This window comes from Pan paniscus, chromosome 19, assembly GCF_029289425.2.
Source record: "Pan paniscus chromosome 19, NHGRI_mPanPan1-v2.0_pri, whole genome shotgun sequence".
Classification (NCBI taxonomy): domain Eukaryota; kingdom Metazoa; phylum Chordata; class Mammalia; order Primates; family Hominidae; genus Pan; species Pan paniscus.
The window spans coordinates 8,392,704-8,413,216 of NC_073268.2; the positions used below are offsets into that span (position 1 = coordinate 8,392,704).

The following is a 20,513-nucleotide window of genomic DNA, read 5'->3' on the forward strand; positions in this document are numbered from 1 at the left end:
TGCCTCTCCTTAACTGGAAGGTGGAGACCAGGTGGTGGAGACCAGGCCATTCTACGTACTGTCCTGCCTCTCCTTAACTGGAAGGTGGAGACCAGGCCATCATACATCCCATCCTGCCCTCCTTAGCTGGAAGGTGGAGACCAGGCCATCCTACGTCCCATCCTGCCTCTCCTTAACTGGAAGGTGGGAGACCAGGCCATCCTACGTCCCGTCCCGCCCATCCTTAACTGGAAGGTGGGAGACCAGGCCATCCTACATCCCGTCCCGCCCATCCTTAGCTGGAAGGTGGAGGCCAGGCCATCACACGTCCCGTCCTGCCCTCCTTAGCTGGAAGGTGGAGACCAGGCCATCCTACGTCCCATCCCGCCCATCCTTAACTGGAAGGTGGGAGGCCAGGCCATCCTACGTCCCGTCCCGCCCATCCTTAGCTGGAAGGTGGAGGCCAGGCCATCACACGTCCCGTCCTGCCCTCCTTAGCTGGAAGGTGGAGACCAGGCCATCCTACGTCCCATCCTGCCTCTCCTTAACTGGAAGGTGGGAGACCAGGCCATCCTACGTCCCGTCCCGCCCATCCTTAACTGGAAGGTGGAGACCAGGCCATCATACATCCCATCCTGCTCTCCTTAGCTGGAAGGTGGAGACCAGGCCATCCTACGTCCCATCCTGCCTCTCCTTAACTGGAAGGTGGGAGACCAGGCCATCCTACGTCCCGTCCCGCCCATCCTTAACTGGAAGGTGGGAGACCAGGCCATCCTACATCCCGTCCCGCCCATCCTTAGCTGGAAGGTGGAGGCCAGGCCATCACACGTCCCGTCCTGCCCTCCTTAGCTGGAAGGTGGAGACCAGGCCATCCTACGTCCCATCCCGCCCATCCTTAACTGGAAGGTGGGAGGCCAGGCCATCCTACGTCCCGTCCCGCCCATCCTTAGCTGGAAGGTGGAGGCCAGGCCATCACACGTCCCGTCCTGCCCTCCTTAGCTGGAAGGTGGAGACCAGGCCATCCTACGTCCCATCCTGCCTCTCCTTAACTGGAAGGTGGGAGACCAGGCCATCCTACGTCCCGTCCCGCCCATCCTTAGCTGGAAGGTGGAGGCCAGGCCATCACACATCCCATCCTGCTCTCCTTAGCTGGAAGGTGGAGACCAGGCCATCCTACGTCCCATCCTGCCTCTCCTTAACTGGAAGGTGGGAGACCAGGCCATCCTACGTCCCGTCCCGCCCATCCTTAGCTGGAAGGTGGAGGCCAGGCCATCACACATCCCATCCTGCTCTCCTTAGCTGGAAGGTGGAGACCAGGCCATCCTACGTCCCATCCTGCCTCTCCTTAACTGGAAGGTGGGAGACCAGGCCATCCTACGTCCCGTCCCGCCCATCCTTAGCTGGAAGGTGGAGGCCAGGCCATCACACATCCCATCCTGCTCTCCTTAGCTGGAAGGTGGAGACCGGGCCATCACACGTCCCATCCTGCCCTCCTTAGCTGGAAGGTGGAGACCAGGCCATCACACGTCCCATCCTGCCCTCCTTAGCTGGAAGGTGGGAGATGTCACCAGTTCACCCCAACCCCAGCCCATCCACTCCTGTGGCTCGGAACAAGCTAAGAGGCGATCGCGTGTGAAGGCCAATGAAAGGACTTTTCAAAAAATACAAATATATGGTAGGTTTCTACGTACAAGGTTTCTTTTTTTCTTTTCTTTTTTTTCTTTTTTTTGAGATGGAGTCTCCTTCTGTCACCCAGGCTGGAGTGCAGTGGTGCGATCTTGGCTCACTACAACCTCCACCTCCCAGGTTCAAGCGATTCTCCTGCCTCAGCCTCCTGAGGAGCTGGGATTACAGGCACCTGCCACCATACCCGGCTAATTTTGGTATTTTTAACAGAGACGGGGTTTCATCATGTTGCCCAGGCTGGTCTCAAACTCTTGACCTTGTGATCTGCCCGCCTCGGCCTCCCAAAGTACTGGGATTACAGGCATGAGCCACTGCACCCAGCCTGTTTTTTTTTAATGAAAACAAAAATCCATGCCAAGATGCCTGAAAACAGACCTACCCCCAGGAGACAGGGTCAGTGCAGGTGCCCGAGGACAGGACACCAGGGCTCACCCCAGCACCCCAGAGCTCCAGGCTGATTTTCTAGTAATTTCCAACATAGCACTTAACTGACATGTCCAGCACGGACTCACAGCACGGGAGAGAACTCCTAGGACCAGCTGCTACAGTGAGAAGCTCCAGTGAGAAAGGTCAATTTCATAAACTATGGGAACACGGGAAGTGATCCACTGAATTGAGAGTGAGAGAGAATTCCACCCTTCTAGAGAGAATTCCACCCTTCTAGAATCCTACCATCATCACCCTTACAGACCCAACATCCGAGAGAGAATTCCACCCTTCTAGAATCCTACCGTCATCACCCTTACAGACTCAACATCCGAGAGAGAATTCCACCCTTCTAGAATCCTACCATCATCACCCTTACAGACCCAACATCCAAGAGAGAGAATTCCACCCTTCTAGAATCCTACCATCATCACCCTTACAGACCCAACATCCAAGAGAGAATTCCACCCTTCTAGAATCCTACCGTCATCACCCTTACAGACCCAACATCTGAGAGAGAATTCCACCCTTCTAGAATCCTACCGTCATCACCCTTACAGACTCAACATCCGAGAGAGAATTCCACCCTTCTAGAATCCTACCGTCATCACCCTTACGGACTCAACATCCGAGAGAGAATTCCACCCTTCTAGAATCCTACCGTCATCTCCCTTACGGACTCAACATCCGAGAGAGAATTCCACCCTTCTAGAATCCTACCGTCATCACCCTTACGGACTCAACATCCGAGAGAGAATTCCACCCTTCTAGAATCCTACCGTCATCACCCTTACGGACTCAACATCCGAGAGAGAATTCCACCCTTCTAGAATCCTACCGTCATCACCCTTACGGACCCAACATCCGAGAGAGAATTCCACCCTTCTAGAATCCTACCGTCATCTCCCTTACGGACTCAACATCCGAGAGAGAATTCCACCCTTCTAGAATCCTACCATCATCACCTTTACAGACCCAACATCCAAGAGAGAGAATTCCACCCTTCTAGAATCCTACCGTCATCACCCTTACAGACCCAACATCGGAGAGAGAATTCCACCCTTCTGGAATCCTACTGTCATCTCCCTTACAGACTCAACATCCGAGAGAGAATTCCACCCTTCTGGAATCCTACTGTCATCACCCTTACAGACTCAACATCCGAGAGAGAATTCCACCCTTCTAGAATCCTACCGTCATCACCCTTACAGACCCAACATCCGAGAGAGAATTCCACCCTTCTAGAATCCTACCGTCATCACCCTTACAGACCCAACATCCGAGAGAGAATTCCACCCTTCTAGAATCCTACCGTCATCACCCTTACAGACCCAACATCCAAGAGAGAGAATTCCACCCTTCTAGAATCCTACCGTCATCACCCTTACAGACCCAACATCCGAGAGAGAATTCCACCCTTCTAGAATCCTACCGTCATCACCCTTACGGACCCAACATCCGAGAGAGAATTCCACCCTTCTAGAATCCTACCATCATCACCTTTACAGACCCAACATCCAAGAGAGAGAATTCCACCCTTCTAGAATCCTACCATCATCACCCTTACAGACCCAACATCCGAGAGAGAATTCCACCCTTCTAGAATCCTACCATCATCACCCTTACAGACCCAACATCCGAGAGAGAATTCCACCCTTCTAGAATCCTACCGTCATCACCCTTACAGACTCAACATCCGAGAGAGAATTCCACCCTTCTAGAATCCTACCGTCATCTCCCTTACGGACTCAACATCCGAGAGAGAATTCCACCCTTCTAGAATCCTACCATCATCACCCTTACGGACTCAACATCCAAGAGAGAATTCCACCCTTCTAGAATCCTACCGTCATCACCCTTACAGACTCAACATCCGAGAGGGAATTCCACCCTTCTAGAATCCTACCATCATCACCCTTACAGACCCAACATCGGAGAGGGAATTCCACCCTTCTGGAATCCTACCGTCATCTCCCTTACAGACTCAACATCCGAGAGGGAATTCCACCCTTCTAGAATCCTACCGTCATCACCCTTACAGACTCAACATCCGAGAGAGAATTCCACCCTTCTAGAATCCTACCGTCATCACCCTTACAGACCCAACATCCGAGAGAGAATTCCACCCTTCTAGAATCCTACCGTCATCACCCTTACAGACTCAACATCCGAGAGAGAATTCCACCCTTCTAGAATCCTACCGTCATCACCCTTACAGACTCAACATCCGAGAGAGAATTCCACCCTTCTAGAATCCTACCATCATCACCCTTACAGACCCAACATCCAAGAGAGAATTCCACCCTTCTAGAATCCTACCATCATCACCCTTACAGACTCAACATCCGAGAGAGAATTCCACCCTTCTAGAGAGAATTCCACCCTTCTAGAATCCTACCATCATCACCCTTACAGACCCAACATCCGAGAGAGAATTCCACCCTTCTAGAATCCTACCATCATCACCCTTACAGACTCAACATCCGAGAGAGAATTCCACCCTTCTAGAATCCTACCGTCATCACCCTTGCAGGCTGGACATCCAAAGACCATCTCACCTCTCCCTCATAAGACGAGGCCCTTCAGGGCCTACATCTTAGACCACTTTGTATCTTCAGTGCCTTACACGTGAGAGATACTCAATAAATGCGGATGCTGATGATAACACTCGGGCCAATCAGCTGGATGCTGATGTGTGTGCTACCAGCTCCTCACATTTGACCTGGAGACACAGCCTGAGCCACAGGCAGGTGGATATTCCATTTTCACACATTTGTCATGGTTCCTCAGCAGAAAAGAAACCAGGCAAATACGCCGGGTATGGCGGCTCACGCCTGTAATCCCAACACTTCGGGAGGCCGAGGAGGGTGGATCACCTGAGGTCAGGAGTTTGAGACCAGCCTGGCCAACATGGCAAAACCCCGTCTCTACTAAAAATACAAAAATTAGCCAGGTGTGGTGGCTCATGCCTGTAATCCCAGCTACTCGAGAGGCTGAGTTGGGAGAATTGCTTGGAGGCCGGAGAATCACTTGAACCCGGGAGGCGGAGGTTGCAGTGAGCCGAGATCACACCACTGCACTCCAGCCTGGGGGATAGAGCGAGACTGCATCTCATAAATAAAGTTTTAAAAATTAGGTGTTAGGAATAATGCTCACAATTTTAAGGAAATTGCCAGGCACGGTGGCTTGTGCCTATAATCCCAGCACTTTGGGAGGCCAAGGCAGGTGGTCACAAGGTCAGGAGTTCAAGACCAGCCTGGCCAAGACAACCCCGTCTCTACTAAAATTACTAAAATTAGCTGTGGTGGCGGGCGCCTGTAATCCCAGCTACTCGGGAGGCTGAGGCAGGGAATTGCGTGAACCCAGGAGGTGGAAGTTGCAGTGAGCCAAGATTGTGCCACTGCACTCCAGCCTGGCGACAGAGAGAAATTGTCTCAAAAAAAAAAAAAAAAGAAAAAAGAAAAAAAATTTTAAGGAAATTGAACACATGAACAAAGGACTTTTAGCAAAGCAGTTTTATTTTTGCACAGAGGGGTGCCCCTTTGGCCAGTCGCCATGAGAGCACACCTGAACAAAGGGGCACAAAAGCCTTCATTCCTGACACAAGTCCTGCCCCTGTACCCTCTTTTTATTGGCCGGGGTCGGGTCTTACAATATAAACTAATCCCGGTTGGATAAACATTTGATTTTTTTTTAGATAGGGTGGGTACGTTAAAGAAAGTGGAGGGAAAGGGGAAGGGGTGTCTGTAATGAGCCAGAAAGTTAGTCTTTCTTTAAATAAGGAAAGGAATGTGAGCTGGTACTGATAACGCTTGGTACTGTGGCGTGCCTGGGCATTCAACAAAGGCGAGAAGGGAAAAGGAGAAAAAAGGAGAAAAATGGTGGGGGTGGGGGGGTACGATGAATTAAAGAATAAAAGATTGATCAGATTATTTGAAGAGAAACCTCATCATATCCCACATAGTCAAATCATCTCGAAACTTTCCGCAGCTTCTGGTAGATGAGGAATGTGACTACGTAGCGCCTACCGCCCCAAATGCTATTATAAATTCCAAGTCAGCAGGGTGAGCTTTTCCGTGTCCGCTCTGCAACATGAACAGAAGAGCAGGAAGTGTGGTTGGTGGGAACCACGGAGATGTTTGTCATCTCGGCACCGTCCGTACCTGTCCCCCCGCGGAGCCACTAGCACTCGGCACAGCTCCCTTCTCAATTTCCTATTTGATTGTTATTTCACAAGGGCTTTTTTTTTTCCCTTCTCAGCTGCGTGGAAAGCTCTGTTTCTTGGCAGAACTTTCCAGTGCCCAGTTATAAACCCCGTGTTGATCACTTTCCTGCTTCAGGAAGTCCTCACTGAGCCCTGCGCCAAATGACAAGGAGGGGAGAGGAAATATTTACAATGATGTGAGAAACTCGCAGCCTGGAAAAAGAGATCAAAGAAAAAAGTCAGAAGGGACCGTTCTGCACGGAGCCTGGCACGTGAAGGCTTTCTCTAAATTGGCCTGGACCGGTCCACAGCGGTAACGTCACCTCACTGGGAATCCGGCAAGCCAGGCATGTCCACAGCTCTGCAAACAGCCTCAGCCCCACTGCCACGGAGCAGCCACGTCCACAGCAAAGGAATCGTGTCCGACACTAAGAAACTGTGACCACCCAGTACCAAAGATGCCTTTATATAGAAACGGACTGTGGCTTGCATTCTTTCCCTCCACCAGCTCCTGAAATGAAAGGGTTCCGTCACACAATGAAATAAGTAACAGCAGGGAGAGAGAGAGAGGGGAGGTAAATTGTTTGGAAAGTAGAAGACAGGGTGGAAAAGATGAAATTCAAGACAGATGTGTGAGACCCGCAAACATATGTCTTTGAATTTATGCATCCAAGTGATTGATGTAGAATAAGAAAAAACAGCTACAAGCCCAATAAAGAAATAAATATAGGAGTAAATACAGAACAAAGTATCACGTTCCCCACTTCTTCCAGACCAACATCAATTCTCATCTCTCTTTCTGCTACATAAAGTTGTTACAAAACGGGGCGAGTGAAGGATCGAAGATGAAACACTACGAATTAAGCAGAGGTTCTCTGTGGTCCCTGACACCCTCAGGAGGACGTCAACCCCTGACGATTCATTTCCAATTACTGAACGTTGATTTCCTGTTTTTTTTTTTTTTGAGACGGAGTCCTGCCGTGTCGCCCACGCTGTAGTGCAATGGCACGATCTCGGCTCACTGCAACTTCTGCCTCCTGGCTTCAAGCAATTCTCCTACCTCAGCCTCCTGAGTATCTGGGATTATAGGCACCCACGACCACGCCCAGCTAATTTTTTTGTATTTTTAGTAGAGACAGGGTTTCACCATGTTGGCCAGGGCTGGTCTCAAACTCCTGACCTCAGGTGATCTGCCCGCCTCAGCCTCCCAAAGTGTTGGGATTACAGGCGTGAGCCACTGCGCCCAGCTGATTTCTTGTCTCTAAAAGGTACTGCTACGGCTTAACACGAGCAGGATTTAAAAAATAGTAGCATTTGCCAGGTTCATGCCTGGTCATTAAGAAAAAATAAAGCAGGAAATTTAGATGGGCGTTTCCATCAAAACACAAAGTCCAAGGCTCTGGCCGGAAAGCCATTTTTACAATGCAGTCAGTATTCGTACATGTCACTTTACTTCCAAACAGTGAACTCAAAGGGGCCACCACACGATTGGTTCCAAATGCCTCCTACTGAGAGACACAGGCAGCTTGCCTCCTGGTTACCTTCTCTGTTTGCGGATTCAGAAGCTAACAAGAAAGCGGACAGCAGCAGGAATGGCCCTGGGTGTCAGATGCATCAGACAGAGAGGCTGAAGTGTGGTCTGAGGACAGATCGCCAGGGGTGGTGGAGATGACGGAGGTTTTTCTGGATAGGCCAAGTACCTATCCACTGCTCAGCAGGACGTCGGCTCCACACCACACATGTGCCTGGTCCTTTTTCATCAATAAACACTTATTGAGCATCTCAAACCTACCAGGCATTTGTGCCAGACGGTATGGGGTCAGATCAAGACAAAGGTCTTCGCCTTCGAGAAAGGAAGGGAGCCTGTCTGGTATGTAACAGGCTCCAGCTTCCTCTCTAGACCCTCCCCTGGGATGGCAGTCCCCACCCCACCCACACCCTTTGTTCCACGGCAGGCAATCATGGTGGGTGTGCACGCTTGATCTAAGACCAATCACGCTCTCTCCTGGAAGTTCAGAAAGTGGATACAAAGACGGATTCACTAAGACCAGAGCTTCCCAGCTGGGCGCAGTGGCTCACGCCTGTAATCCCAGCACTTTGGGAGGCCGAGACAGGTGGGTCACCTGAGGTCAGGAGTTAGAGACCACCCTGGCAAACAGGGTGAAATCTCATCTCTACTAAAAATACAAAAATTAGCTGGGTGTGGTGGCAGGTACCTGTAATCCCAGCTACTCAGGAGGCTGAGGCAGAAGAATCGCTTGAACCTGGGAGGCGGAGGTTGCAGTGAGCTGAGATCGCACCACTGCACTCCATCCTGGATGACAGACAAAAAAAAAAGATGGGAGCTTCCCAACCAGCATGCTAGGAGCAGGCTCCAGGAGGGCACCGCACTGGCCCTCTCAGCCTCAGGGGCCGCTGGACTCCCTCTTCCCTCCCTCCACGTCCTTGTCCTCTGGCGGCCAGCTGCCTCATCCCTTTACCTCCGCAGACAAGCAATCATCATTTCCTAAACGTGGCAGGATGCAGAGCAGGTAGAGGAGTGCTGAAGAGCTGACAGTGGAGGTGAGAACCATAAACTCACGTCAAGGGCAGGCAGGGGTCGCCTTGCTGGGCCAGGGACAGCAGAGAGAAATGGAGCTGATGGAGAGGAGGACAGATAAGGAGGGGCAGGAGAGACACCAGAGTCAGAGAGGAGCGAACGAGAGAAGCTGCAGAGCCCCCAAGGAGCCCGAGAGCGACCTGCTCCTGAAACCCCAGGCTGGTCCCTCCGCATCCCAGCTGGGTGCCGTTCCTGCATCTGGAGGCCCCTGTGATGAAGGACTGTGTTCGGAGAGTCTAACCCAATCCACCTAAGGCAGCTGGAGTCCATTTCTGCTCCTCATAAACAACTCCTAACTAAGACAGGTACGTGGGTCTGTGTGTGTGCGTGGAGAGTCCAAGCACATCACTAAATCCTCACTGCTTAGAACGCCAGAAAAAGAAAAGCAAAATCACCTGACGGATGCTCTCAGCCCTTTCAAATCCCTTTCTCAGGGATCATTCTTCTGTCTTCCTCACGAGCCCCAGGGCCTGGGGAGGAGACACCTGCTCCTGCTCCCACGAGGTACGAGGTACGCAGAGGAAGGAGCAAGATGATGCCTTCAGACAAGGGAGCAAATGAGCTTCCCGGACCTCCTGCTTCCTGCAGCCAGCAGCCCATTTCTTAAGTGGGAGCCTAAGATACACAAACGTTTCACATGTGTGTGGACACGAGAAAAGTCAGTCCACTGCTCCGACCTGTGGGTCCAAGGAAGGTGGCCGTGAGCAAACTCACAAACTTGCCAAGAAATGCCATTTTGTGAGTTCCCAAAGTAGGGCTCTTCCTCTGGGAAGGTTTTGCGAGCTCACTGTCTCCAGGGGGGCTGGGGGGCACCCAGTTTTGCTCACTCGCTCTCTCCAGGGGGGCAGCGTGGGGGCCCCGGGAGCTGAGTCAGGAGGGATGAAGGCGGGAGGTTTCTTCTGCAGACAAGATGAATGGCCACACGTCCCTTAGAGCACACTCCCGAGGTAGAATCACACACATGATATTCAGAAGCAGGCACAGTACATCTTCCCCAACTTTAGTTTTCAAAGGCAGTTCAATGAGGGGGCTGCCGTCGGCAGACACTCCCCGGCCAGGTGTGTGCTGGTTCCAGACGCCGCCAGTGCCACAGAACCAAGACGGGCAGAGGGTGGAGTTTCTGAGGCTGCAACGAGACTTGACCTTCTCCTCCAGGACAGAAACGTCTCAGTGAATCAGACCCGGACGATGCCACTACTCACTTGCTTAGGAAACTTAAAACTGCTGAGGCCTTCGGAACAGAAACCACACACAAACGGCTTCTCCGTCGGGAACACGGCTTCCTGGGACAGGCCGACCGCTTTAAAGAGCACGATAATCCTGTCAACTTTTAGCAGAACCGAACTGCTAAACATCAACAGGTTTCAACCTGGTCTCCAGACCACCCAGAGAAAGGTCTGTGTCCAAAAGCTGGGGGATGCGGTGGGGAGGCTGGGGTCCAGCAAGCCTGAGCTCCGCTTGCCACTTGGCTCCAGCTCCACCCAAAGTTCCCCGGCTGAAGTGAAGACGCCAGGACAAAAGACAGCGCAAGCCGCTGCCTGCTCCCGGGGGCAGCCTTGGGCTGCAGACGGGAGAAGATGCTTAGAAGGCATGAGCGGGGGGCGGGAAGCAGAGGGGCTGAGGGGCTACAGAATGAATCTGAGGTCACTGTGTCCGCCGGCCACAAGAAAGGGCAGGTGGAAAGAGCAGGGTGGCAAAGTCAGCCAGGCTGGGAACATCCCTTCACCTCTTTGAGAAGCTACTTCCGCTGCACACTGGGAGAAACCAGTGCTTGCCTCATAGGCTTGCTATGAAGATGAAGCCAGATGTGAAATCCAGATGGCTGCTCCCAGCACCCAGTTTCCAAGCTCAGGCGTCCACATGTATCATTTACAATTTGCGCCCTCCTCACTCCGATGCTTATTTACTTATTTTGCTTTGAATAGACTCCTTCAAAAAAATTATTTTGAAAGGAAACTTTATATTGCTATTGTAAGTGGAGAACCAGCACCACTCGCCATAAATAGAGGCTAAGTGTCAAAATGAAAAGAACAAAGAACAAGCCATTATTACAAGTGATCTGACTCGGGCTGCCTGCGGAAAGCGGAGGTCGGCTTTCTCTATGGAAGGGAGATTAGCAAGTTTTCCAGTGGTTTAAAGATGGCGCCACAGCGAGACTTTCTCCTGATCTAACCAGAGACTTGAAATGGAGAGTGGAAAAAGCTGGAAAAAGCACGCTGTAGCTCAATTAGGGGCGCCAGTCTCAGGAACGGCCCTGCCACCCTAATCCCTCAGGTCCTGTGCCAACAGAGGCAACACCAACAGTCTCAGGAACGGCCCTGCCACCCTAATCCCTCAGGTCCTGTGCCAACAGAGGCAGCAGTGAGAAAAGGGAGCTAGAATCCTGTGGCCCTGGCTTATCCCTGCATGCCGGCCAAGGCCCCGCAGCCTCTAGAAGGCTCTTGGCCAAACAGCAATCCCTGCTGGCTTAGTCCCAGCTCTTCTGCCATCCGGGGGCATCCGGATGACACCTCCTCACAAGTCCCATCAGCGAGAACCTGCCTTAGCCACAGCCTCAGCCTCAGCCACAGCCTCAGTCGGGGCGTCTCCAGCAGGGAACCTCATTAAGCTCCCCACTGACCAGGACGTGGGCCACAGGATCCCTGGGACCCCCCGTGCCCACATCTGGCATCTTGCTCCCCAAACTCAACCCTGTTTTCTCTCTCCTTTCTACCTCCAGAAAAAGTCAGGATGGATTATGTAGACAGACTTGCCTCTGAATGTCCATACTGACGTCCAGAAAATTTCAGGGGACGGGAAAAAAGAAAACCCAACACTTCCTTTCCTTTCCAGCTCCCAGAGCTCCGAGTTGGTGTTGGATTTGGATACGGGGCTCCTGGAAGCGGATATGGAGCAGAAAGTAGGGCTGGGTGGGTGGAGGAGGGAGGCAGGACCCCCGTCTGCTCTCTGAGTCAGCCCGGGCTATAGAGTGGGGCCAGGTCCCCCTGCACGGTTGGGATTATGCGTATGCCAAGCCTAACCGTCCTGTCCTTACAAAGGAGGCCTGGAGCTCCCTCCAGCACAAATCGCAAATTGGGAAGAAAGAGCTTGACCAGAAGTGTTTAATGCAGCATTTCCTCAGGACCACTGTTTCCCCAGGACGCCTATTTCCCCAGGACACCTCAGAGTCCCAGGGACTCATGCAGATTTCCAGGCCCCACCTCTGACCCACTGGATCTGACCCAGGGGGTGAGACCTAAAGTGTAATTTTTTTCTTTTTTTTTTGAGACAGAGTCTCACTTTATCACCCAGGCTGGAGTGCAATGGCGCAATCTCGGCTCACTGCAAGCTCCACCTCCTGGGTTCAAGCGATTCTCCTGCTTCAGCCTCCTGAGTAGTTGGGACCACAGGCGCCCACCACCACGCCCGGCTAAAAACATAAATGTTAAGAAAATTCCCAGCTGGGCACGGTGGCTCACGCCTGGAATCCCGGTACTTTGGGAGGCGTGGATCACCTGAGGTCAGGAGTTTGAGACCAGCCTGGCCAGCACGGTGAAACCTCGTCTCTACCAAAAATACAAAAATTAGCCGGGTGTGGTGGTGCACGCACGCCTGTAGTCCCAGCTACTCGGGAGGTGGAGGCAGGAGAATCGCTTGAACCTGGGAGGCGCATGTTACAGTGAGCCGAGATCACGCCACTGCCTTCTAACCTGGGTGACAGAGTGAGACTCTGCCTAAAAGAAAAAAGAAAGCTCTCAGGTAACTCAGGCCCACTGAAGTCTCTTTCCCACAGGGTGTCCCTCTGTCCTTACTGTGTGTCCCTCGCCCCAGCTAATTCTTCCTCACCCTGCAGATATGAGGTCAAACATCAGCTCTTCGGGGGAGCCTTCTCTGCCCAGGACCTCCCTCCCAAGTTTAGACCAGGTGCTCTATACATCCAAGCCCTAGTACTCTTCCTTTACAATACTTCTCACTATTTCTGTTATACATATATATATATCTTTTTCTTTTTTCTTTTTTCAAGACGGAGTCTCACTCTGTCGCCCAGGCTAGAGTGCAGTGGTGTGATCTCGGCTCACTGCAACCTCTGCCTCCCCGGGTTCAAGTGATTCTCCTGCCCCAGCCTCCCAAGTAGCTGGGACTACAGGCACCCACCACCACACGGCTAAGTTTTGCATTTTTAGTAAACACGGGGTTTCTCCATGTTAGCCAGGATGGTCTTGATCTCCTGACCTCCTGATCCACCCACCTCGGCCTCCCAAAGTGCTGGGATAACAGGCGTGAGCCACCGCGCCCGGCCAATTTCCATTCTGTAGTTGTGTGACTTGCTGAATCATGTGTGTCCCCCCACTGGACTACAGAGCTCCACGAGGCCAGGGAGATACTTAGCTCACTCTGCTTCTGGCATCAGGCATGGCACAAAGTAGGCTTGCAGTAAAAATATCTGTGGATTAAACGAATGAATCTGGAATAGCTGCTTCTAATTCCCACTTCCCACCATACTCGCTCTTCTCACTAAGGTTTTCTGGACACCTGAAAGCAGGTACTTCGAAGGAAAGATCCTGCCGCTAGAATATTTTTCAGTTAGACGGATTTAGAACGATCCCACCTGCTCACCTGAGTGGAGATTTAAGAGTTTAAAATTTCGGCCGGGAGCGGTGGCTCACGCCTGTCATCCCAGCACTTTGGGAGGCTGAGGCGGGCGGATCACAAGGTCAGGAGACTGAGACCATCCTGGCTAACACGGTGAAACCCTGTCTCTACTAAAAAAAAAAATACAAAAAATTAGCCAGGTGTGGTGGCGGGCACCTGTAGTCCCAGCTACTTGGGAGGCTGAGGCAGGAGAACGGCGTGGACCCAGGAGGCGGAGCTTGCAGTGAGCTGAGATTGCACCACTGCACTCCAGCCTGGGCGACAGAGCGAGACCCTGTCTCAAAAAAAAAAAAAAAAAAAAAAATTGCGGCCGGGCACGGTGGCTCACGCCTGTAATCCCAGCATTTTGGGAGGCCGAGGAAGATGGATCACCTGAGGTCAGGAATTCGAGACCAGCCTAGCCAACATGGTGAAACCCCGTCTCTACTAAAAATACAAAAATTAGCTGGATGTGGCCGCAGGCACCTGTAGTTCCAGCTACTCGGGAGACTGAGGCAGGAGAATTGCTTGAACCCAGGAGGCGGAGGTTGCAGCGAGCCAAGATCGCAGTACTGCACTCCAGCCTGGGCAACACAGTGAGACTCTGTCTCAAAAAAAAAAAAAAGACTTTAAAATTTTTTATATAGAAGCTGAGTGCAGAGGCTCACACCTATAACTACAAGCACTTTGGGAGGCCAAGGCGGGAGGGTCAATTGAGCACAAGAGTTTGAGACCAGCCTGGGCAACATAGCAAGACCCCATCTCTACAAAAAGTAAAACATTAGCTGGGTGTGGTGGAGCAAACCGGTAGTCCCAGATAACTGGGAGGCTGAGAAGGGAGGATCACTTGAGCCTAGGAGTTTTTGAGGCTGCAGTGAGCTCTGATCACGCCACTGCATTCCAGCTTGAACTATAGAGCGAGACATTATCTCAAATAAATACATAAATAATTCTCATATACTAACAAAGAATAAGAAGAGAGGCAGCCTTTGAATCCCCCGGGTCTGATAGCGCCCAAGGGGCTCCAGGACAGCTTTGCTCAGGGTTACAAGCAGAGGGAAGTAAATGTTTTCCACCCAATCCAAGATATCTTCTTTGCGGCTAGTAAAAACTTGACTGCTCCCCAGGATCAAAATGTGGGTAAAATTTTCCCCAGATTTATCTCTTAAGTTCTATTCATGAACAGGTTTGTTGAAAAGTTTTGTTTGAATTAGCAGAACTCTCTCTCTCTGAAAATACACCCCAGAAGGACGCAGTCCTCCCATTCTCCAGCAAGTACAGGCAAGGTCCCATCTGATCCACCAGTTCTGGCAGCCAGATACCCACAAATGTTTAGCTCTGCCATGGGATATGTAGAATAAATTAAGTTTAGGGGAAAAAATCATAAAACAAGCCTCTGAGTCTAAAGACTCTGTGTACCTTGGCAGGAGGAATGTGTGTGTTACAACAAACCCTATCCAGTGTGCCGGGGAACTCAATCAAAACCAGCACAAAATGATTCCTGTCATGGGACAGGCAACTCCACAGCCGGCCCCTGGGGGAGATGAAGATAAGAGGGTCCAATCTAGGCCGGGCGCCGTGGCTCACACCTGTAATCCCAGCACTTTGGGAGGCCTAGACGGGCAGATCACGAGGTCAGGAGATCAAGACCATCCTGGCCAACATGGTGAAACCCTGTCTCTACTAAAAATATAAAAATTAGCTGGGTGTGGTGGCACACGCCTATAATCCCAACTACTCTGGAGGCTGAGGCAGGAGAATCGCTTGAACCCGGGAGGTGGAGGTTGCAGTGAGCCAAGGTCACGCCACTGCACTCCAGCCTGGCAACAAAGTGAGACTCTGTCTCAAAAAAAAAAAAAAAGAGGGTCTGATCTCTCCTTGCATTTGCCAAAATTATTTTGCATCATGGCCGAGGACAGAAAAAGCCTAAAACCCTGAGTAAGAGGAGACGGACATTCTAAAGTCAAAGCCTCTGCAAACACAAAACAAACTCCACAGGAAAACTTGCTCACGGAGGTCTTTCCCTCTGGTTACTCATTTACAACGGGAGTCTGTGGATAAAGCAGGGCTCCACAGGGCTTGCTAAGTACTTGTCTTTTTTTTTTTTTTTTTTTTTGAGACGGAGTCTTGCTCTGTCGCCCAGGCTGGAGTGCAGTGGCGCAATCTCGGCTCACCGCAACCTCCGCCTCCCGGGTTCAAGTGAGTCTCCTGCCTCAGCCTCCCGAGTAGCTGGGATTACAGGCACCCACCACCATGCTCAGCTAATTTCCTATTTTTAGTAGAGACGGGGTTTCTCCATGTTGGTCAGGCTGGTCTTGAACTCCTGACCACAGGTGATCCTCCTCCCAAAGTGCCGGGATTACAGGAGTGAGCCGCCGGCCACGCCCAGCCTACTGTTCACATTTCTACCAATATCCTGTACACACTGCCTAGGTTTTCTCCAAGACAGCTGAGGCTTTCTCTACAGCTCTCCTCTTTTCTTTCTGAGCCCTCCCCGGAACTGCCTTTCACATTCTGTTCAGGGCAACGTAGGCCTTTTCCATCATGAACCTCAAAATTCTTCTGACTTCTACACGTCACCCAGTTCCAAAGCTACTCCCACCACTTCAGGTATCAGTTACAGCAGCACCCCCACCTCTCGGTACCAATTTATTTCTGTCTGAATCCATTCAAGCTGCTACAATAGGACAGTGCAGACTGTGTGGCTTAGGAACACAAAAGTTTCTTTCTCTCAGTTGTGGTGGGCGGAAGTCCAAAGTCAGGGCACCGGTGGACTCAGTGTTTGGTGAGGGCACGATCCTCACAGATGGCGCCTTCTTGCTGTATCCTCACGTGGTGGACGTGGTCTGTCTTGGACCTTTTCTTTTTTCTTTTTTTTTTATGAGACGGAGTCTCGCTCTGTCGCCCAGGCTGGAGTGCAATGGTGCGATCTCAGCTCACTGCAACCTCCGCCTCCTAGGCTCAAGGGATTCTCCTGCCTCAGCCTACCGAGTAGCTGGGACTACAGGCACGCACCACCACACCCAGATCTTTTTTGTATTTTTAGTAGAGACGGGGTTTTGCCATGTTGGCCAGGCTGGTCTCGAACTCCTGACCTCAGATGATCTGCCTGCCTTGGCTCCCAAAGTGCTGGGGTTACAGGTGTGAGACACCACACCCGGCCTAAACACCAACTATTCTAAAGCTGAAGTTAAGGATTTGTTTAAGACATACCTAAAACTACCGTGAAACCTTCAGTTTTCAAGAATATTCTAAAAAGCTGAGCATAAAAGCTGTAGCTCTCTTTCTCAATGGTCACCACCATCCCAAATATCACCAGGGCCATCAAAATAGGGCAGGGGGCAAGGATCCTCTGAGTGGAATTCTTCACCGATACCTGGTAGAGACCTCCTCTAGGTGGCACGAGTATCCCTCACTAAATAACACTGAATAGAAGAGTGAGAAGGTTATTCCTTTTGTAGTTTTCTTTCGGTCCTTCCAATTACTTTAAGAGAAGAGTCTTGCTTTGATGTCAATAAATTACTAACGTTTCTCTAACACCTGCTCATCTTCCTTTTTAACCAAAGATATAAATCTTTTTTTTTTTTTTTTTTGAGATGGGGTCTCGCTCTGTCGCCCCAGGCTGGAGTGCAGTGGCGCAATCTTGGCTCACTGCAGCCACGACCTCCCAGGCTCAAGTGATCCTCCCACCCCAGCCTCCCGAGTAGTGGGGTCACAGGTATGCACCACCACACCTGGCTAACTTTTGTATTTTTGTGTAGAGACGACGTTTCACCATGTTGCGGCTAATTTTTGTATTTTTTCTATAGAGATGAGGTTTCGCCATGTTGCCCAGGCTGGTCTTGAACTCCTGAGTTCCAGGGATCCACCCGCCTTGGCCTCCCAAAGTGCTGGGATTACAGGCATGAGCCACCACGTCCAGCCTAAATCTAAATTTTTAAAATGAGTATATTTAAAGAAAAATGTAAGTAAATGGTAATATAGCTGGTATTGACATGAAAGAACCACAAAGGTGATACTGGACGGCTGAGCTAAAGAAAACAGCCCTACAGGCCGGGCGCGGTGGCTCACGCCTGTAATCCCAGCACCTCGGGAGGCCAGACGCGGCGGCTCACGCCTGTAATCTCAGCACCTCGGGAGGCCAGGCACGGCGGCTCACGCCTGTAATCCCAGCACCTCCGGAGGCCGGGCGCGGTGGCTCACGCCTGTAATCTCAGCACCTCGGGAGGCCGGGCGCGGTGGCTCACGCCTGTAATCCCAGCACCTCGGGAGGCCGGGCGCGGCGGCTCACGCCTGTAATCTCAGCACTTTGGGAGGCTGAGGCGGGTAGATCACGAGGTCAGGAGATCGAGACCATCCTGGCTAACACGGTGAAACCCCATCTCTACTAGAAATACAAAAAAATTAGCCTGGCATGGTGGCGGGCGCCTGTAGTCCCAGCTGCTGGGGAGGCTGAGACAGCAGCCTGTGTGTGAACCTGGGAGGCGGAGGTTGCAGTGAGCCAAGATCGCGCCACTGCACTCCAGCCAGGGTGACAGAGCGAGACTCCGTCTCAAAAAAAAAGAAAGAAAGAAAGAAAGAAAAAAAGAAAACAGCCCTACGGCTTACACACGAAGGGTCTGAGATGCTGGTTCTCAGGATCAGCTATGACCAGAGGAAACTTGTTAGAACAGACTGGAGTTCCTGCTCTTCCCTCACTCTGTTAATTTGCTCGATAGCCCTCAGGCTTCTCTTTCTATCCCATAGCCAGCCAAGGGCAGGCATGGGCCAATTTTCTGGGTTTCTTGACCCTACTTTGAAGGCTCTCTGGCATGATACAAATGGATCCCATCCACCAAGGAGGAACTGACAACATGATTTACTATTGGAAGGATCTGGTTCAAACGCCACGGCACCTCCACTGTCTGAGAGAGTATCTTTACCAAAAAAACTTGCCACTCAAGAAACGGAGCAAGCTATTCCAGGAAATACTTTCAGATGCAGTTTCCCGTCCAGCTCTAGTTTGAAAATGAGGCCTTCTCAGTCTGACCCCACAACCATATTTCAGGGACCCCCTCCCTGAGATGTGTTTATCCACGCTGACCGATAGTTCAAAGCGGTCGTTTGGAAGTGGAATAAAGAGTCGCTCTCTAAATTCACCAAAGGAGTTAAGACCAGGAATACTGGAGCGATTCCGACTGAGGTCACGGGGAGTTTAGGGGAAATTTTTGGTTTGGGTTTTCTCCTAGTTTTAATTGCTTATAAAAGCTCCTTAATGTCAAGTAAAGAACAACAACAAATGTGAAAAGTTGACTTCCCCAAGATGTTTATTCAAAAGAAAAAAAAAATGGTTCCCAGCAACCCTTAAGCAGGAGGGAGGGGATTAGGACCAGATAATCTTGTATGAAAAGGAAAGGGAAACGCAAACTACTCAGATACAAAACAACAGCTGCACGGACGGGCCTGCCAGAGAAACAACTGATCTGCTCTGTCACGACCTGTTTCACGGATCCCAGATCTGCTCTGGGGACACCACAGTCAGCTCCACTCCCATCAAACGCCATTCAATGGACCATCCAAACCAAACTCAGGCTGCTTCCTTCTCTCTGAAAGGCCTGGTCCTCAGGCCGTTCCAGACACCCCCTCCCTGTCCTCCACGGGGTACTCTGACTTTTCATAGGTGACTAAACAACAGGCAAAACCGAGCAAATTAACAGAGGGAACAGCAGGAACTCCAATCTGTTCTAATGTGTCTCCTCTGGTCATAGCTGATCCTGAGAACCAGCATCTCAGACCCTTCCCGTGTAAGCATCAAGCAAAGGGCCCAAGGCAGAGAGGTGTGGGTTACTTTTGCAGTAAGGAAGTTAGAAAGGGTGAGTCAGAAACTAAGGAAAACGCTCACTTCTGGCAGTGAAAGTGAGCCTTCTCTTTGTATATTATTTTATATACTTTTAACTTAAAAAAATTTTTTATTATTATTATTATTTAAGACATAGTCTTGCTCTGTTGCCTAGGTTGGAGGGCAGTGACCTGATCTCAGCTCACTGCAACCTCCGCCTCCTGGGTTCAAGTGATTCTCCTGCCTTAGCCTCCTGAGTAGCTGGGATTACAGGCGTGTGCCACCACGCCCGGCTAATTTTTGTATTTTTCCATAGAGACAGGGTTTCGCCATCTTGGCCAGGCTGGTCTTGAACTCCTGACCTCAGGTGATCCACCCACCTTGGCCTCCCAAAGTGCTGGGATTATAGGCGTGAGCCACCGCACCCAGCCTACGTAGTTTTGACTTTTGAAACTCGTAAACATTTTACTAAAAGAATAAAATCAAGTAAAAAGTAGGAGCAAACAGCAAATCCTAAAGTTTAATATGAACAGAAACATGTGACCCTAACTCTAATAATAACTGTTACCTATCTAGACAAAAAGGCAAACAATTTAAGTGACTTTTGGATCTAGCTCTCTGACTATTCCTCCTTTCTTGGATGTGATCTAAGGACAAAAAGAACTGAAAAGAAAGTTTGAACTTGACTTGTTAGGATCACTGCTGGCCATGATTACGGATGTTGCAAATCTGTAAATAAGGTTATCACGGTGGGATGAGAGGAACACAGATACGGACTGGGGAAGTAAGGAAAGGCCCTGGGCAGCTGGTTCTGAGTGCAACATATCAGTATCAACTCAAGATTTTAAAACACATTTAAATTTCTCAGCTCTTTCTTGTTTTTTGAGACACAGTTTCACTCTGTCGCCTGCGCTGGAGTGCAGTGGCACCATCTCGGCTCACTGCAACCTCCGCCTCCTGGGTTCAAGTGATTTGTGTGGCTCGGCCTCCTGAGTAGCTGGGGTTACAAAACAAGTGCCACTAGGCTCGGCTGATTTTTGTATTTTTAGTAGAGACGGGGTTTCACCATGTTGGCCAGGCTGGTCTTGAACTCCTGAACTCAGGTGATCCGCCCACCTCGGCCTCCCACAGTGCTGGGATTACAGGCGTGAGCTGCCACGCCTGACCATTCTTTGCTCTTTCTATTGAAA

General features: G+C 50.8%; 1 protein-coding gene across 2 annotated transcripts in view; it reads right to left on the reverse strand.

Annotated features, from left to right (window-relative positions):
* The window catches only part of NXN (nucleoredoxin), a 184,535-nt gene that overhangs the window by 43,860 nt on the left and 120,162 nt on the right, over positions 1 to 20,513 (reverse strand). The gene's annotated exons all lie outside the window — the stretch shown is intronic.